The following is a 19403-nucleotide window of genomic DNA, read 5'->3' as shown; positions in this document are numbered from 1 at the left end:
GGAGTGGCAAGATCCTATTTATTCTTTGTTCTAATTTCTAACCTTCTACTAACAAGTCTAGTTGTATCATCATCAAAAGCAGCAAAGAAAGGCTTCAACTAATGGAATTTATTTCTGATGGAAGTTGACTCCTTCAGTGACCATTGAATGAGGGGAAAGGGTGTTGATGAAACTTTCTTTTCTACATAGGTAAATCCTAGAACATTACCATCCTCTTCAAAATCATCTGGGATATCTGCAAGATCAAATTCTCGAATTTGGTCCACTATGAGCCGACAGTAATCAAGCTTCCTGATGTCATTTTTTTTTCTAAAATCAATCTAGATGTCTTCAATATGGTACACATGAACATATGCTTTCTTCAATTTGTTCCTCATTCATCTATAGTCAAAATCTCTCCTTGCCTCGAATAATTTCATAGTTACTCTCCTCATCTCTTCTTCCATTGCTCTGGCCTTGAAGATTGAGTTGATAGAGTGCCTACCAATAGTCAAAGAGAACTTGAGACCTTTTTTGTGTGACCCAGACTATGCCTCATGCACTGCCACCATCTGACGTGCCAATTCCATCAAAACAATTTTATTTGATGGATACCTTGGGAGCATAAAAGGTTCACCATTGAAGCATCCTACCTTGAGATAGGTGAAGGTAGGGAATTGTAGGAACACACAACTATATTTGTTCACTACTTCACATGCATGATCAAATACCCTTTTGTTGTATAAATATTTGATCAGCATACACATGTGATAACCAAATAATGCATCTTTCACTCCTCAAAAATGATTGAAGCTATTATTCAATACCAACTTGGAGTAGTACTCGTACACAACAACTTGCCTTATGTCTCCTGATGTAGACAAACTTGGGAAATGCCTCATAGAAGTTGTTGCATCACTTATTTGCTTCCCCTAAAATATATTCTCTTTCTTCTATCTAATGACATGGATGTACTGATACATCCATTCATAATAGGTATTTGAGGCAGAAAGCTCTTTCACCTTTCTTAGGAGAGTAATCAATTCATTAACCTCTTCAATGAAATCTCTTCTAGGAAAGGTTTTTGGCCACCTAGCAATGGTATCTCTTAAGGTCTTTAGCCAATTGTCATTCATATTCTTTCTACACTTATCTAAGTTCCTATCATAATAATCTTGCACTGACTGCATGGTGATATCTGAATATTTCTCAATGCTTGTGCACTTGAAGATAGTGTCAAATAAATCTTCATCAAGTATAATTAGTTTTTTTTCCACTTGTGTCCTTCACACTCCTGCTAACATGATCAAAATGATTCACAACTACCATGACAAATTCAAGATCCTAAGTAGACATGGGGAATGCTAAAACCAAATAAATACCATTGTTGATGTTGGGATCCATCTTATAGTATGAAGGTGGCTTCTCTTAAGGAACTTTGTGAGGTCCTCATAACCTATTTCTATGTCCCTTATATGATCAATATTTGATGACTCTGTTGATGGAGGGAATATCAGATGTGGATCTTGCTTCTTGAACTTCATGGCCTTCTTGCTTGGTGATGGTTATGTCATTTGTATGGGAATAACACTGTAGCATAGAGAAATCAAATGTACTTGAGAAGAGAAATCATCAACCATATTTTTCATTTTGAAGCAAACAAGATCATTCATGGGTCCCATTTGGGATCATTAGGGTTAGAAAAACCCCCATTGCATCTTGGCAGTTCAAGTATAAATCAGGCCTACGAACCCTATTTACACATGTGTGCAACTGGTGTAATTCAAGTTTGTAGGCCCTAATTACACTTATGGGAAAGTGTGGTTCAAAAGTGCAATTTGGGTTCGTAGACCCAAACTACACTTGGTAAAAAGCCTAGGTGTAGTTCAAACCTATGGCCCCAAACTGCACATAGGGAAAAACTTGTTGTAGGTGTATGTCAAACCCATAGGTTTGAACTACACCTAGAAAGTGCATAAGACAAAATTGGTGTAGGGTGGACCTATAGATCCACCATACACCAAGGTGTGTAATGACTGAAGTGATGTAGGGTGGACCTATAAGCTCGCTTTACACCAAAGGTTGGGAATGACAAAGTGGAAGGCAGACCTACAGGCCTGCCATCCACCAAGGGCGAAAAGACTTGAAATAGTGTAGGCTAGGCCCATAGGCCTGTCATACACCAAGAATTGATTGAGTGGTAAGGTAGGGTGTGGCTTCGTAAACTTGAAATCCACCAAAGACTGGTGTGGTTCGGGTTTATGAACCCGAACCCCACCCTTGACACAAAACGCAATGGAATTGTGTGTTGCTCAGTTTCATTGACCCGAGCAACACCGTGAATGTGGTGTTGTTTGGGCCAATGAACTTGAACAACACCAAAAATTTGGATACACAATCTCAAAGTGCCATCAAAACAAAGGGAAGATAAAGATAGGTATCTTGGAAAAATGAAAAGAGCTAATGCATTCAGAAACCATAACATGGAAAAAGAATTAGGGTTTTTAAACCCGAATACCCATTGAAAGATTCAAAATGGGAATAACAAAACCATGAAACACAAAATAGAAAATAACTTACCAACAAGGAGGAAAAATCCTATGAATTTGGAGAGGACACACACTCCACAAAGTCGTCTTAGTACAAATGATAAGGCAAAACAAGAATGCTGGAAGAAAAATATTCAAAACAAAAGAAAATATTAAAAGGAGAATTAAAATCACTCAATGTGTCATTAATAGGTGCAAATCGCGTTTGTAAACCCGATTTGCACTTATTATTGACAAGGTGCATTTCAGGTTTACAAAATCGACTTGCACCTAGTGCAAAAAGGTAAGGCATAAAGGGAGGTGTAAATCGGGTCCATGAACCCGATTTGCACCTTGAGTCCAAAATGGTGTAAATCAGGTCTATAGGTATGATTGACATCTAGAACTCAAAAGGAAGATAACTTGGAATTGCAAAATGGCAACCAGGTGTGAGATAACAAAATCATCTCAAGATGCATGCATAGAGAAATTGAACCACAAATGGGCCAAAAATTTGTGGGCTTACCCTGATTTTTCACATGTCCAAATTGGGAATAACAAAGCTATGATGGCATATCCTTTGATGAATTTCTAGTGACATCTAATGTAACCAAAGAAGATTTTTACTTTTTGGATTGTTTGAGGTGGTGTTAGGTTCATGATTAGGGTAATTTCCATCGGATCTACCATCAAACCTTATTTACAAATAATATGTCCTAATAAGGTGCCAAAGAGGAGTGAAAAGATACATTTATATAGGTTTAAGGATATTTGCATGCTCCTACATTTCTCTAGAATTGTTTGGAGCACTTGAATATGAGCTTTCACTAATCTATATACCATCCAAACATTCAACTATACTTCTATGAAATCATGATTAAAGTCTTTGAAGGTATTAACCATTATCCAGGTAAAGACAAAAGGGGCATTTTTTAGCCTAAATGACATTGTTGTAGACATAAATGATCCTCGTTAAATGGTAATTATTGTTTTACGCTAGTTCTCTTCCCTTATCTGGACCTAATGGTATTTGAAGAACCCATTAGTGAATGAATTAATTTATCTCCCTACAAAAGACTCTTAAGACTTCTTTTATGAATGGTGTAGGGAATGACTCATGTATACATGCTTTATTTAATTATCAAAAATCAACACATACCCAAATTTTCCTTTCTTTTTATTTTGTATTAGTATTGGACTTATCCATTATGAATCTTCTACCAGTTTGACTATTCCAGATGCCAACATTTTAACTAACTTTGTATTCAAATATCCTTTTCTTGATATTATAATTTTAATGATATAGTCTCTTATGATGCAGTTTAGTGTCCTCCTTCAATTAAATTTTCATATTCCCTAATTCTTCTGTAATACCCTTCATTTTGATGAATGTCTAGGTAAAAATTTATTTGTATTATGTTAGTAGCTCGATTACTTATCGAGCAACTAGTTCATCTGTGTAGTCTTCAATTTTACTATTTTTGGTTTATCTAGAACACCTATATTTTCCTATTCGAGGTTTAATGGTTGAATATGTTAGCAGCAACCAAGAAGGAAAATTGAGAGGGGGGGTGAATCAGTCTTCACTGGATTGGAAAATTTAACTACAAAAATAGATCTAATAAACTACAACAATAAGACAGATAAGAAAATTGAAAGCACAACACACAACACCAAGATTTTGACGTGGAAAACCCGTTTAAGGGAAAAACCACGATGGGAACCTACCCATAGTAAGATGATACTTTGTAGTAGTATGTGAAAATATTAGAAAGGGGAATGCATAGATATTTAGGCACACTACCTAGAGCTCACTGCTCAAATATAATGGCCTGAAAGGCTACAACCCCCAAGGAAGTCTCATTGACTTACAACAATATTCGAACTACAATCCAGAAGAAATGAACTGAAAGAATAGCATCTCCAAATGCCTGATTATAGTTTCGGTTAAGCAAAAGTATCTTCCCAGCAACACCAATCTCTCCTTAATCTCAACACTTAAGGATATATCTCTTGATCGCACATACACCACTCTTTAATAATGCAGACAAAACATCAACACCTACATTACATGAATATATCACCTATATATACAATTCATCAACCTTGATAACAAGGTCGGCTAAACCCTCAACCCTCAATTACAAAACTACATTACATGATACAAAGATCAACCACCAGACTAATATAATAATTTACATAGCATAGCATAGCATGGACCTAAATCAAATTCCCAAACGCACAACTCCACCGGAAATCATGCCAAGATCAACCGCAACACGCTACAACATCAGGAAAACTGCATAACACGGAAATCATTACTGGTTCATAGAAACCACCAAAAACTTGCACAGCAATCAATGTGGATCAACAGAGCAAATAGGACATGACTTAGGAAACACTAGAAAGCACGTTAGAAACATCAGTAACAGCTGCACCAACACCACTTATCAAATATTCATCGATCCACATCTAAAAGCTCAAGAACATAACCAATCAACAACTATCACGAAGAAAGATAACTTGTGGAGCACCAAATCACAATCCATCTAAAATAAAGATACACAAGACTATCCCAAAAAATATCCTAAAATCTCAGCACAAGATCTAATCACACCAGAATATACCGGAGGAAATACTGAACTCTGCAAAACAACACTACAAACCAGATCATAAGATCTTCCCAATCTGCAATCACCAGAGTAATACATAGGAATATGTTGACATCAATGAAAACAACATATCCTAGTAGCAACAATAACCAACAATGTCCAACAATCTCCCCCTTTGGTATTGATGGCAACATATGAATGTGAAAAACTGTCAATGCAAAGCAAGAAGATATCTCCAGCAAACTCCCCCTGAGATCATGACATATAAAGCAATTTTTTTTCACATGATCTCTCTCCCCCTTTGACAACAATGCCATAAATCTCAAATCAAAAAACTGGACTTACTCTCCCCCTTAGAATATGAAACATGATTCTCTCTCCTAAAACATAGACTACTCCACTAGAGGAGCAGTGTCAACTCACCAATCCAGATAAAAGGATAAGACTCTGAAATCCACCAGATTGATACAACTTAATGCATCTAGTTGTCAATGGGAGGGGTGGATACCCCTAACTTGTCTCTCAAGGAGACAAATGTATCTACAAGAAAAGGGTTAGTGAAAATATTATCTATTTGTTCCTTTGTAGATACATACTCTAGCTTCACCTTCTCTTCACTGAATTCCTCTCTCAAGTAATGATATTTGATTGACATATGCTTCATCTTTTAATGTTACATCGAATTATTTGACATGTTAATAGCACTGGAATTATCATAGTATATAATAGTAGGCTCATCATAGATAACTCTAATAGCCTTCAACATTTGTTTCATCCAAACTACCTAAGTGCAATTACTAGCAGCAACAATGTACTCAGCTTCAGCAGTAGATAAGGACACTGAATCTTATTTCTTAGTAGCCCATGAAACCAATTTCTTGCCCAAAAATAATTCTCCACCGGTAGTTCTCTTTCGGTCATCAACATCACCAGCCCAATCTGCATTAGTGTAGGCACATAGCATGAAATCATCATTCCTCGGATACCACAAACCATAATCTACAGTTCCCTTCAGGTATTTGAATATCCTCTTAACATCAGTGACATGACTCTCTTTTGGATCAGCTCGATATCTAGCAGTCATGCATACAACATGCATAATGTCTATCTTAGTCTGAGTAAGCTATAGAAGTCCACCAACCATAGATCTATATAAACTCTAATTATCTTTCAGAGATTCGTCATTCTTAGACAATTTACAACCAGACACCATAGGAGTTTCAACCGGTTTGGAGTCATCTAACCCAAACTTCTTTAGCAATTCCTTCACATACTTAGTTTGAGATATGAATATACCTTTTCCAGTCTGTGAAATTTGCAAACCTAAGAAAAAATTCATCTCACCAATCATAGACATCTCAAATTCTTTGTACATATCACTGACAAACTTCATGCTCAAGTCATCATCACCTCCAAAGATAATATCATCAACAAAGGCTTCAAAAATGAGGATGTTATCATTTTCTATCTTAAAGTACAAATTATTGTCAGCAACACCTTCACTAAATCCCAATTTAAACAAATACTTGTCTAATCTAGCATACTAGGCTCTAGGGGCTTGCTTCAATCCATAAAGAAATTTCCTCAACTTACATACCATGTCCTCATTATCTGACAATGAAAATCCATCAGGTTGCTCGATGTAGACTTCTTCCTCGAGATCACCATTCAAAAAGGTAGATTTGACATCCATCCGATATACGTTGAAATCTTTATAAGCAGCATATGCAAGCAACTATTTAACAACTTCAAGTCTGGCCACCGGAGCAAAAGTCTCCTCATAATCAATTCCTTCTTTCTGAGAATATCCTTTGCAAACCAATCTAGCTTTATTTCTAACAACTTCACCAGGTTCATTCAATTTGTTCTGAACACCCATTTAGTACCAATAACATTCTTATCCTTAGGTCTAGGCACAAGTTCCCATGTATTATTATTTTCAATCTGATCTAGTTCTTCTTCCATAGCTCTCATCCAACTTTCATCTTTACAAGCTTCAACAACATCTTTAGGTTCAATTTTGGAAATCAAGCATACTTCTTTAGTAGCTAACCTTCTTATAGTCATTACACCTTTATTCTTATCAACAATAATCTAATTTTTAGAATGATGCAGTCTTACATACCTCGAAGTCTTCTGATTGTTTCAATTATCAGGTTCCTACACTTCTTCACCGGCAGCTGCAACATCTGGGTTAATTGTCTCTACCGGATCATTCTGCTTAGGTTCTTCAGTCTGAATAGGAGTTAAAATAACATGTTGTCCATCATCATAACCACATGCTCTAATCTCTTTCCCAAGGTTCTCATCCACCTTCACATTTGCACTTTCCAATATCTTTCTTAGTCTCTTATTGTAGCACTGGTAGGATTTTGTCTTTGTAGAATATCCCAAGAAAATTCCTTCATCACTTCTAGCATCAAACTTTCCTATATCCTGATATCTCTTGATATAACAGTTTCTAGTAAATACTCTGAAATATCTCACAGTAGGAACATGACTAAACCAAATCTCATAAGGAGTCTTACCTGTAGCACCTTTAATATGAACTCTATTGAATGTGTAAGCAACAGTGCTAATAGCTTCTCTCTGATAGATCTTCAAGATATTTCCTTCAATCAACAAAGTCCTTGCAGCATCCAAGACAGTTATGCTCTTCCTCTCAACAACTCCATTCTGTTGAGGGGTTCTAGGAGAAGATAATTGTCTTCTAATCCCATGCTTCTCACATAATGAATTGAACTCACTGAAACAAAATTCTCCACCTATGTCAGATCTTAGACATTTCACCTTCAATCCAGACTCACTCTCAACCTTTGCTTTGAATATCTTGAATTTGTCCAATGCTTCTGATTTCTCTTTCAAGAGGACAACCCACATCATCCTGGAATAATCATCAATTAGCAGCATAAAATATCTATCACCTTGCACACTTCTAACATTTGTAGGTCCACATAGGTCGGTATGTATAAGATCTAGCAGTCCATCGGATGTATATTGTTTTCTCTTGAAAGAAATCCTTGTTTGCTTACCCAACTGACATTCCTTACATACTGGATTAGCAGGCTTAACAATCTTAGGCAAATCTTTAGCAACTTGTGTAGAACAAATATTTATCATTGAATCAAAATTTACATGACACATTCTCCTATGCCACAACTAAATTTCATCAATCTGAAGAATCAAACAACTTTTCTCATCGACATTCAAATGAAAAATGTTACCTTTAGTTTTAGTTCCAGATACAATCTCTATACTAGAGGAATTTAGGATCTTGCATTCTCCATCCTTGAATTGTAGATCATAACCTTTATCAACCATTTGTCCAACATTCAAAATATTATGCTTCAAACCTTCAATATATAAGACAACATAATTATTATACAACCTCTCCCACGGATCACACAGGCTTTGTCATCTCCAAATCTAACTATTCCACCATCATACCTTTCCATACTCACAAACTTTCTTTTATCACCAGTCATATGATGTGAACAACCATTATCAATCACCCATTCATCTTTCTCTTCAACTTTAGCAGCTAAAGCTTTCTCCTCAATAGTACAGCTTGTGGAATCAGTGGGTACAGGTCTATCTTCTTTAATGGAAATAAACACAACTTGATCTCCTTTTGATTCTTCATCGATGACACCTTCATCAACAGCATAATAATAGTTCTTCTGATTCCTAAACTTTTGGTTAGGCTTGTAGGGTTTATCATACTTCTCATGCTTTTCATATCTATCATTCCTATCATGCTTATCAAACTTATCATGCCTGTCATACTTAGCCATTCTCTCCGAGCATCTAGAAGAAAAAAGTCCTATCTTATTGCAATAGAAACATTTCAAAGGCAACTTTCCATCATGCTTATCGGCTCCTTTAGGCAATCTTCAGGCAATCAATGCTTCAAGTTCATCTAGCTCTCTTTCTTGCTCTTCCATCTCCCTTCTTTCTCTCTCTCATATCTAGATATTCTACACAAATTAGGATCATACTTTTGCTTTCTAGATACAGATGTTGATGCTCTAAATGTTGTCTTAGACTTTCCATGTGATTCTCCAAATTCTCTCAGCTGAAATGCAACAATATTTCCAACCAGCATATCTCTTGTCACTGTAATCACACTCTGGATCTCATCACTAGCAGCAACCTTATGTTTGTAAGCAGGAGGCAAAGATCTCAACACCTTAGCAACAATTTCATCTTCCTCAATGGTTCCACTGGCACATCTAATACCTAGGACAATATCATTCATCTTATCCATGAAAGAGTGTATGTTCTCATCATCTCCCATCTTCAATGTCTCATATTTTCTTTTCAAACTCTGCAACTTAGCAACTTTCACCTATTTATCACCTTCATACAGGATCTCAAGCTTCTCCTAGATCTTAGATGCGGTCTGAAGTCCCATTACATTTGTCATCTCAAAATCAGTCAGGACACTAATAAATGCTTCCTTTGCTCTAATATTATGTTCAGATTCCTTGATCTCATTGGGAGTAGTCAGTCCATTCGGAGGAACATTATAAGCATTCTTTGTAATCTTCCAGTAATCTTCTCCAAGACATTTCAAGTGCACTTCCATCTGGTTCTTCCATATAGCATAGTTACTTCCATCAAACCTCAGATTATCCTTCTTAAAGATAACACCTTGATCTACCATCTTGGATCTCCTCAAGTAGTTAAGCTTCTACTGGAGGATCTAGCTCTGATACCAATTGTTAGAAGCAACTAAGAAGGAAGACTGAGAGGGGGGGTGAATCAGTCTTCACCGGATTGGCAAATTTAACTACAAAAACAAATTTGATAAATTGCAGCAATAAGACAAATAAACAAATTGAAAGCACAACACACAACACCAAGATTTTGACATGGAAAACTCAGTTAAGGGAAAAACCATGGTGGGAACCTACCCACAGTAAGATGATACTCTATAGTAGTATGTGAAAATATTATAATGGGGAATGCATAGGCATTCAAGCACACTACCTAGAGCTCACTACTCAAATATAATGGCCCAGAAGGCTACAACCCTCAGGAAAGTCTCATTGATTTACAACAAGATTCGGACTACAATCCAGAAGAAATGAACTGAAAGAATAGCATCTCCAAATGCCTGATTACAGTTTCTCTTAAGCACAACTGTCTGCCTAGCAACACCAATCTCTCCTCAATCTCAACACTTAAGGATAAATCTCTTCATCGCACATACACCACTCTCTGATAATGTAAACAAAAGATCAACACCTAAATTACATGAATATATCACCTATATATACAATTCATTAACCTTGATAACAAGGTCGGATAAACCCTCAACCCTCAATTACAAAATTACATCACACGATACAAAGATCGACCACTGGACCAATATAATTATTTAAATAGCATAGCATGGACCTAAATCAAATTCTAAAATGCAAAACTCCACCAGAAATCATGCCAAGATCAACCACAACACGCTACAACATCAGGAAAACCGCATAACACGAAAATCATCACTGGTTCATAGAAACCAACAAAAACTCACAAAATAATTAATGCGGATCAATAAATCAAATAGGACATGACTTAGGAAACACCATCAAGCGCATTAGAAACATCAGTAACAACTATACCAACACCACTTATCAACTATTCATCGATCAACATCTGAAATCTCAAGAACATAACCAATCAACAACTGTCACGAAGAAAGATAACTTGCAGAGCACCAAATCATGATCCATCTAAAATGAAGATACACAAGACTATCCCAAACAATAACCCAAAATATCAACACAAGATCTGATCACACCGGAATATACCAGAGGAAATACCAAAGTCTACAAAATAGTGATCAACAAAACAACATTGCAAACTAGATCATAAGATCTTCCCAATCTGCAATCACTTGAGAAATACATAGGAATATGTTGACATCAATGAAAATAACATATCCTAGCAGTAGTAATAACCAACAATATCCAATAGAATTTAGTAGTGTGTCCCAGATTCTTTACTAAGTACTAGTTCTTGTTCTTCTTCTCCCACCTGAATATCAAGTTTTGTGTCTGCCTCTTCTTCATCTTTGTGGATTTTATAACTTATGTTCTATATTAGTTATGTTTGTTTATCCAGCCACTCTATTGAATTCCATTCTTCTTGACACTAAGTGGTGGGTTGGGTTCTAGGCATATGTTTTATGGTACTTGTTTGAATGTGATTTCTTTAATTTTTCTCAATGCCCTATGTATTTATTCATTTTCATCTTACAATGAAAATGTGTGAATATTTTTTTTCGAAACATCTTCCCACTACCTAGCTTCTTATTTTCTTTCTTGAATGATGTACCATTTATCTACTAATGGTGTTAAAGTCCAATAGATAAATTCTATATAGAGGTAGTGATTGTATTCTTTATCCTTGGTCCATGTAGTAACACAAGTGTTGAGGTGATCCTTCGAGGTGATCTTAATACTTGGGGATTGTGGGGTATTGTCCTTCTTCAAGTACCAAGATTTGATAATAATTTAAAATGCAAGCTAGTTTGTAATAGCGTGTTTATGTGTATTCCAAAAATATTTTGTATTACAAATTATAAGAGCAAAGATTGAGCTCTGATACCATGTAGAAGTAAAGACTATGCTCTGATACCATATAGAAATTAATGATATAAGTATAGTAGGAAATCATCTATAAGAAAAACTCTGGTCACACAAAAGAGATTAAGCAAAGATAATATGCTCAATAACAATCTGATAATTTTGTATTGATTGCACACAAAAAAATTGATTTCAATGAATAAAGGCTTCCTTTTATAAAATATAACATCTTCAAACATAGCTTAACAACATGTCCAAGTCACAAGAGTAGATATGCAACATAGAAGATATGTGGAGTAAAACATTTAGCACAACTGCATAGAGAACTCAACATTACTTATACCAATTAGTCACTAATGACAATCAAAGCATTTTGACATCAATGACAACACATAAACAACTCATTTTGATCAACCTTGCAACAATCTCTCCCTTTGTCATTGATGGCGACACATCAACAATAATAGTCACAGCTCTCATACCAAAGTCTTCAAAAATCATAAATCAATCCATTCACTTTGACATACATCCCATCTTCTCATCTTCTCATTCTCTCCCCCTTTGCCATCAAGGACAAAGGCTTAGATACAAATCCTATCAGCTCATTCTATTCAACTCTCAAGAAAATTAGAGTTGCACCAAGATCCCTCTAAGAAGTACCACCAAGTCATTAGTCCAAAATAATAGTATTCATGAATTTTACTGGACCAATGCATCTCTATATGCATTTAGTTTAAAAAAGGAGGGGCAATAAACCCCAATTTCTCCTGGAGATATTCAAAAGCATCTTTAGCAAGTGCTTTAGTAAATATATCATAAATCTGTTACTTTGTAGGCACGTAATCAAGCTTCACTTCATTCTCTAAAAATTTCTCCCTCAAGAAGTGATACCGAATTAAAATATGTTTCGTTCTAGAATGCAATACTAGATTCTTAGAAATATTTATTGCATTGGTATTGACACAAAAGATAGAAATAGGCTCATCAAACAATATTCCAATATCCTTCAAAGTTTGTTTCGTTAATAATACCTGAGTACAATAAGTAGCAACATCAATATACTCAGCTTCAGTGGTTGAAAGAGATATTGAATCCTATTTCTTACTTGACTAAGCAACTAAACAGGGTCCAAGGAAAAATGCACACCCACTAGTAATTTTTTTGTGTCATCCACACAAACAACCCAATCTACATCTATGTAGGCAATTAGAGTGAATTTAGATCATTTAAGATACCATAGACCATATTATTTTATTCCTTTCAGGTATCCGAATTCATATTTCACAGCAACATGTGTCTCTATGGGATGTTGCTGAAATCTAGCCACAAGACAAATAGCATGCATGATATCCAATCTACTAGTAGTCAGATACAATAAACCTCCAATCATTGATCTATATATGATTTGATCAGCCTTCGATGATTCAACATATTTTCTCAACTTATAACCAATAGCCATAGGAGTACATACAGGTTTAGCATTCTCCATTCCAAACTTCTTCAACATTTCCTTACCATACTTAGATTGTGAAATAAATATACCATAATATTTTTTATTAACTTGTAAAGCAAGAAATAAATTCATCTACCCAATCATAGACATTTCAAAATATTATTGCATCTCAATAGAAAACTTCTTGCACATACCATCATTTCCTCGAAAGATTATATCATCCACATAAACAACTACAGTCAAGATGTCATTTTCTACAACCTTAAAAGAGAGATTATTGTTAGTAGTGTTTCTATGCCTGAATGTCATATGTTATTAATCTAATTATCAAACAAGAAGGAATTGCCAATTCTTAACTAATTAACAAACATCAAACACAATCAATGAAAATCAATACAAGAAATGAGAAATGAATTCAAATAAAACCCCCCTCATTCTGCATCTTTGCTTCCATTGTGCTTCTCCAATTTGAGTGGTTGGTGGCTCTCAGGTATTGCATCAATTTCTTGCATACAAATATTTTGAAGACTCTGATTCTGTGATTCTAAAAAGCTAGATTGAATTGATGAAAATGATGTTGAATTTATAGATTTTCAACACAAAGGGGGTGAGAAATAGAACTCGAGTGTTAATTGATAGATAACTAAAATTGATTGATCAGTGAAATAGTCATGATTGATTTGTTAACTCAATAGATTGATCTGTTAACAGGATTGATTGGAGAGTGAACTCAATAGATTGGCTAGTAAACTCATTTGATTGATCAGTGAACTGAATAGACTAGGGAGATGACTGAATTGATCGATTAGTCATAAAAGCTGATTTTGAGTTAAAAAAGATGATTGATGAGTTAACTGAGTTAACTGATTTGATCAATCAATTTTGATTTAGCATGTGTTGTAGCAATTTGAAATTGAATTTGATTTTCATTTTCAATTTGTATTTGAATTTGGTCATTTGAATGCTGAAATGCACATGAAATTAACTGAAATTCAAATTTGTCGAAATGTGAATTTGGAAATGTGAAATTAGATGAAATTAAGTGAAATTCAAATTTGGGGAAATATGAAATGAAATTAGATGGAATTAACTGGAATTTTAATTTGGGGAATTGGAGGAATTTAATTAATTAATTTAAATGAAATTATTTAAACTTAGGAGACTGAATTAATTAAATAATAAAGATTATTTAACTAAGGAATAAATCATAATAAATTAAATAAATAATATTTAATTAATAATTGAGATAGGGTTAATTGATTAAATGATGAAATGATAGAAATTCGATAATTAGAAATGTTGGATATGATAATCAGAAGAAATATTTAGTTTAATAAAATAATTAAATAGACGAATAATTAGGGTAGAATTAATGAGACATTTTTAGGTGTCTACAAGTAGTACCTTTCTGAAATCATTGCTTAAGCAAATACCTATCAAGCCTTGCATACCAAGTTCTTGGAGCTTGCTTAAATTCATACAATGCCTTCTTCATTTTAAAGACCATATCTAGAGTATCTGATAGATTGAATCCTTCCAGTTGTTCAATGTATACTTCATATTTTAGTTCTCCATTCAGAAATGTAGACTTCACATCCATCTGATAGACCTTGAAATCTTTGTGTGTTGCAAAAGCCAAAAACATTATGATAGCTTTTATTCTTGCTACAAGAGAATCAGTCTCCTCAAAATCTATTTGTTCTACCTATCCATATCCTTTACATACAAGTATTTCTTTGTTTCTCACTATGTGGCCATGATCCTCATCTAGTTTGTTCCGAAATACCCATTTAGTTCCTATCACATTCTTGTTAGCCAGTCTTGGGAAAAATTCCCAAGTCTGATTCTTCTCAATCTGTTCCAATTATTCTTGCATAGCTTTCATCCAATTTTGATCACTGTAAACATCCTTCACTATTTTTGGTTCTATTTGTGAAATTAAGCATAAATTTACCCATTCTTCAACAACTTTACTTTTAGGGATAACACCTTTTTTCTTGTCTCCAATAATATATTTCTCTGAGTGATTCTTTTTCACATATCTCAAAGTCTTAGGAGTAATTTCAAGAGCATCTTCCTTATCATCATGTACCTCTATTGCTTTAGCTTTCTTCTTCTGGTTTTCTGGTAGACTCAGAAAATTCATATCCTATTTCTGTAACTAAATTCTTTGAAGTGTCTTTATCAACTTTCACATTTGTGCTTTCAACAATTCTTCTCAATATTTTGTTATAATATTTATAAGCTTTACTTTTAGTAGAGTAGCCAAGAAAAATACCTTTATTAGCTCTTGTGTCAAACTTTCCTGAATTTTCTTCATCTCTAATAATATAGCATTTACTTCCAAGTACTCTCAAATATTTCACAGATAGAGTCCTTCCATACCAAAGTTCATAAGATTTTTTCCCATGAATCCTTATAATTTGTACTCTATTAAGAATGTATATTGTGGTGTGTATTACTTCCTTACACTATATTTCTAGTAAACTTGAGTCATTCATCATTTTTCTAGTGCCTCTTGTATTGTTTTGTTCATTCTTTCAACCACACCATTATTTTGTGGTGTCCTAGGAGCGGACAAGTGTCTTCTTATCCCATAATTCTCACAAAAGATATTGAATTAATCAGAAGTAAACTCTCCACCTCTGTCAAATCTTAAGAATTTGATTCTTCTATCTATCTCATTTTCAACCATGACCTTGAATTACTTAAACTTTTTTAGAGCTTCGAACTTTTCTCTTAAGAAAGTAACCCAATTCATTCTAGAGTAATCATCAATTAAGAGCATGAAATACCTGTCACTTTGTTGACTTCTAGTTTTGGTCAGTCCACAAAGATCATGTTAGGCCCAATATAGAAAGCTAATGTACTGAGAGGGGAGGGGTGAATCAGTACTCCAAAACTTTTCCTTTGTAATAACCTTACTATTATGCATAAACAAAATAGTGCAGTAACATAAAATAAAACTATAATCAACAGATAACAATCATACATGATTCACTCCATAACACATATATTTTGGTCACGCAGAAACTCTTGGTTAGAGAGAAAAACTGTGGTGGGGATGGCACCCACAACTTCACTACTGCAATAATAACGAATGCTCGGTTAGAGCTACATTTAGCTATTTCTGATAGCTTACCCTGTTAGGAGTATTAAGATCAGTTAGATCTACCTTACTAAAGGATCTGTACAACACTATATAAGTGTAGCACCTGGTTAAAGGATTTACAATTTATAGACTTGGTTAGAGTCTTTTACCCTGTTAAAGGTTTCTCCTACAACTTCAAAATATTACAATATAATCATTACAAATATCTGCAACTTTACATCTGAAATGTTAAAGCAGATTCTATGTGCTTTAAATAAGATTACCTAGCTTTTAGCATACCTTGGTAACCCATAATCAAACTCGATAAACCCTTCTGTTTACTCTGTTCTTTGATTGTTCACTGATAACCTTCTCGGTGACCTCTCTGTGTCTCTGTAATAGTCTTCCTTCATGTATACACACTGCTATCTCATTGCATCTCTTATCACATCATATCATGTCTTATTGTCTAACCCTAGAATCATGTTGTATCTATAGATCTCTTACAGCGGTGATCTGATTCATTGCTTCGATCTTACAAAAAGATTCTTCGATTAAACAAAATATCTCATAGATCTTGTAACACGTTTTCATGTGCATGTCCAGGTTCAATGTATCTAGTAAGACATTTCACTCGGTGAATATCAACTTGGTGAGTTAACTTTACCACTCGGTAGCCATGAACCTTTACTCGGTAAACAGCTCGGTGAATATTGTGTTCTGTGACTACTTTCTTCAGTAACCGACTAGACTGTTCATACTGACTTCTTTGTGTGTACTGACTGCATGATTCGATAATACTAACCGACTAGAATATAGTATGACTTTGGATATGAAACTAATGGCAATTTGATAAGTAGTAACAATATCAATGTGCACTAACTCCAACAATATAGTAGAAGATTGTTCTTTAACATTGAAAATTCTCCTTGTTTGTTTTCTGACTTGACATTCCTTGCAAATAGCATTAGCAGGCTTAGTGATCTTCAACAAATCTCTCACATCTTGAATTGAATTGGTCCTCACCAGATTATCAAAGTTAATGTGGCACATCCTCTGATGTCATAGCGAACTTTTAGTAATTTGTGTCATCAAGCAATATCCACCAGCGGTCTTCAATCGATATAAATTTCCATCTGTCCTCTTTCTAGTTGCAATCAAGGTTTCAGACCTCTTTTTGATCTCACATCCATCATCTTAAAAAATAATATTATATCCATTTCCACACATATGTCCAACACTCAAAATTATGATTCGGACCTTTAACATAGAAAACATTGTCAGTGTTATGTATACCATCAAAGTTATTGAACCAATTCCAACTATCTTAGTTGTCTGATCATATCCAAATCTAACAACTCCTCCATCGAATTTCTCAAGCTTTACAAACATACTTTTATCACCAATCCTGTAATTTGAACATCCACTATCAACAATCCATTCATCCTTATCTCTTCTAGCATGAAAAGAAGACACAACAATACCTTTTGTTTTAGCAATGTCTTTTGGAGCTTTTTCTATCACAACTTTAGTAGGGTTAGCAAAACAAGAATCTTCCTTTACAACCAAAAACAAACATTCACTACCTTCTTCATAATTAGATTCATCACCAAAAATATTTGCATCTTCTCTAACATAATAAGCCTTCTTATTGAATTTCCTTTGAATTCCTTATTCCTTTAATTTGCAATTATGTTAGGACATCTAGAAGCATAATGACCAACATTTCCACAATTGAAACATTTACCTTTGTACTTTCCGGTTCCTTTCTTCATCCTTCTCACAAAGTTTGCTTCACTTTCATCAAGGTTATCTTCATCGGATTCCTCATCTTTAGCTAATCTAGTAGCCTTAAATGTTGTCTCTATTCTTGCACTAGTAGTACCAAATTCTCTCATCTCAAAAGCAATTAAAGAGACATACAAGTATTCTCTAGTGTACTTATTTTGATTATATGATTCTTCTATTGCTGAAACTTTAGAGCTATAAGGTTTAGTAAGAGTTCTGAGTACCTTTTTCACAACCTCGTCTTTTAGTAAGTTACCTCCAAGACCTATTATCTCATTTACAACATCATCAATCTTCTGCAGGTTATTAGTTACATTGTCTTCTTCTTCCATTCACATGCATTAATATTTAGTTTTAGCATTCTACAACTTAGTTTCTTTAACAGTATGATTTCATGATGAATTTTATGTGATTTATCATGTTATTGGATCAAGACATGGAGGACTTATCCTAAGAGCATTGCATTGCCTATTGAAGGTATAATCATCTACATTCAAGTATTTCAATTCTAGATCTAGCCTTTCCCTCAAAAGGCATGTTTTCCAATTCTATTCAAGTTTAATTTCTATTAAATTAGGGTTAATTACAAACCATAGGGTTAAACTAAGGTAAACCCCTATCCACAACACCATTTCTCTCTCTTTGTATGTGTGGAAAATAAACTCAAGTGATACAATTGAATATTTTGACATAATAAATAATGATAAACAAGTTCAACTTTTACAAGTGCGAAAAGCGGAGGACCAGGGTGCCCTACCACCCTAGTCTTGAAAATTTTGCATGATCTTCTAATAGTGGATCCTATGCGCCTCCCTAATTTGAAAAACTTTCCTACTTTCTTGCTTGGAAGTTGCAAGACCAAGGCGCCCTACCCTCCTCGGTCCAGACAACTCAACCCAAAATTTAAGCTATAGGTTTTGATTCACTTTCTCCTCTTAGATCTCTATATGTGGCTTTATGTGAGATCTAGAACATTATATTATTACTATTTTAGTTCAATTATTCACTATAGATTTGGCATTCAATTTACATCCTTTCAATTGCATTTTAAACTCAAATGAAAGGGGAATAGAATCCAATTTGCTTTCAACCCTCTTCCTAATAGAATTGAGGTTGGATCTATTGATTCACTCTCTCTTTCAATGTGATGCATGTGAAAGTTAGGTCATTTCCTAGTTTACAAAGCATAACTTGTGAAACCCTAATTTTTCATCTATTACATTTTGGTGAACCCATCTCTTCTTACACTTGCATATTTCTGATTTTTAGTTTTAGATCTAATTTTTAGATTTAGATGCATTCATTCATGGTTTATTTACTTGTATCAGTAAAAAAATCATAAAAGTTACACATTGTTATATGTTT

This window comes from Cryptomeria japonica, chromosome 6, assembly GCF_030272615.1.
Source record: "Cryptomeria japonica chromosome 6, Sugi_1.0, whole genome shotgun sequence".
Taxonomy (NCBI): domain Eukaryota; kingdom Viridiplantae; phylum Streptophyta; class Pinopsida; order Cupressales; family Cupressaceae; genus Cryptomeria; species Cryptomeria japonica.
The sequence above is the reverse complement of the archived record's forward strand: the minus strand, read 5'-3'. Positions refer to the sequence as shown.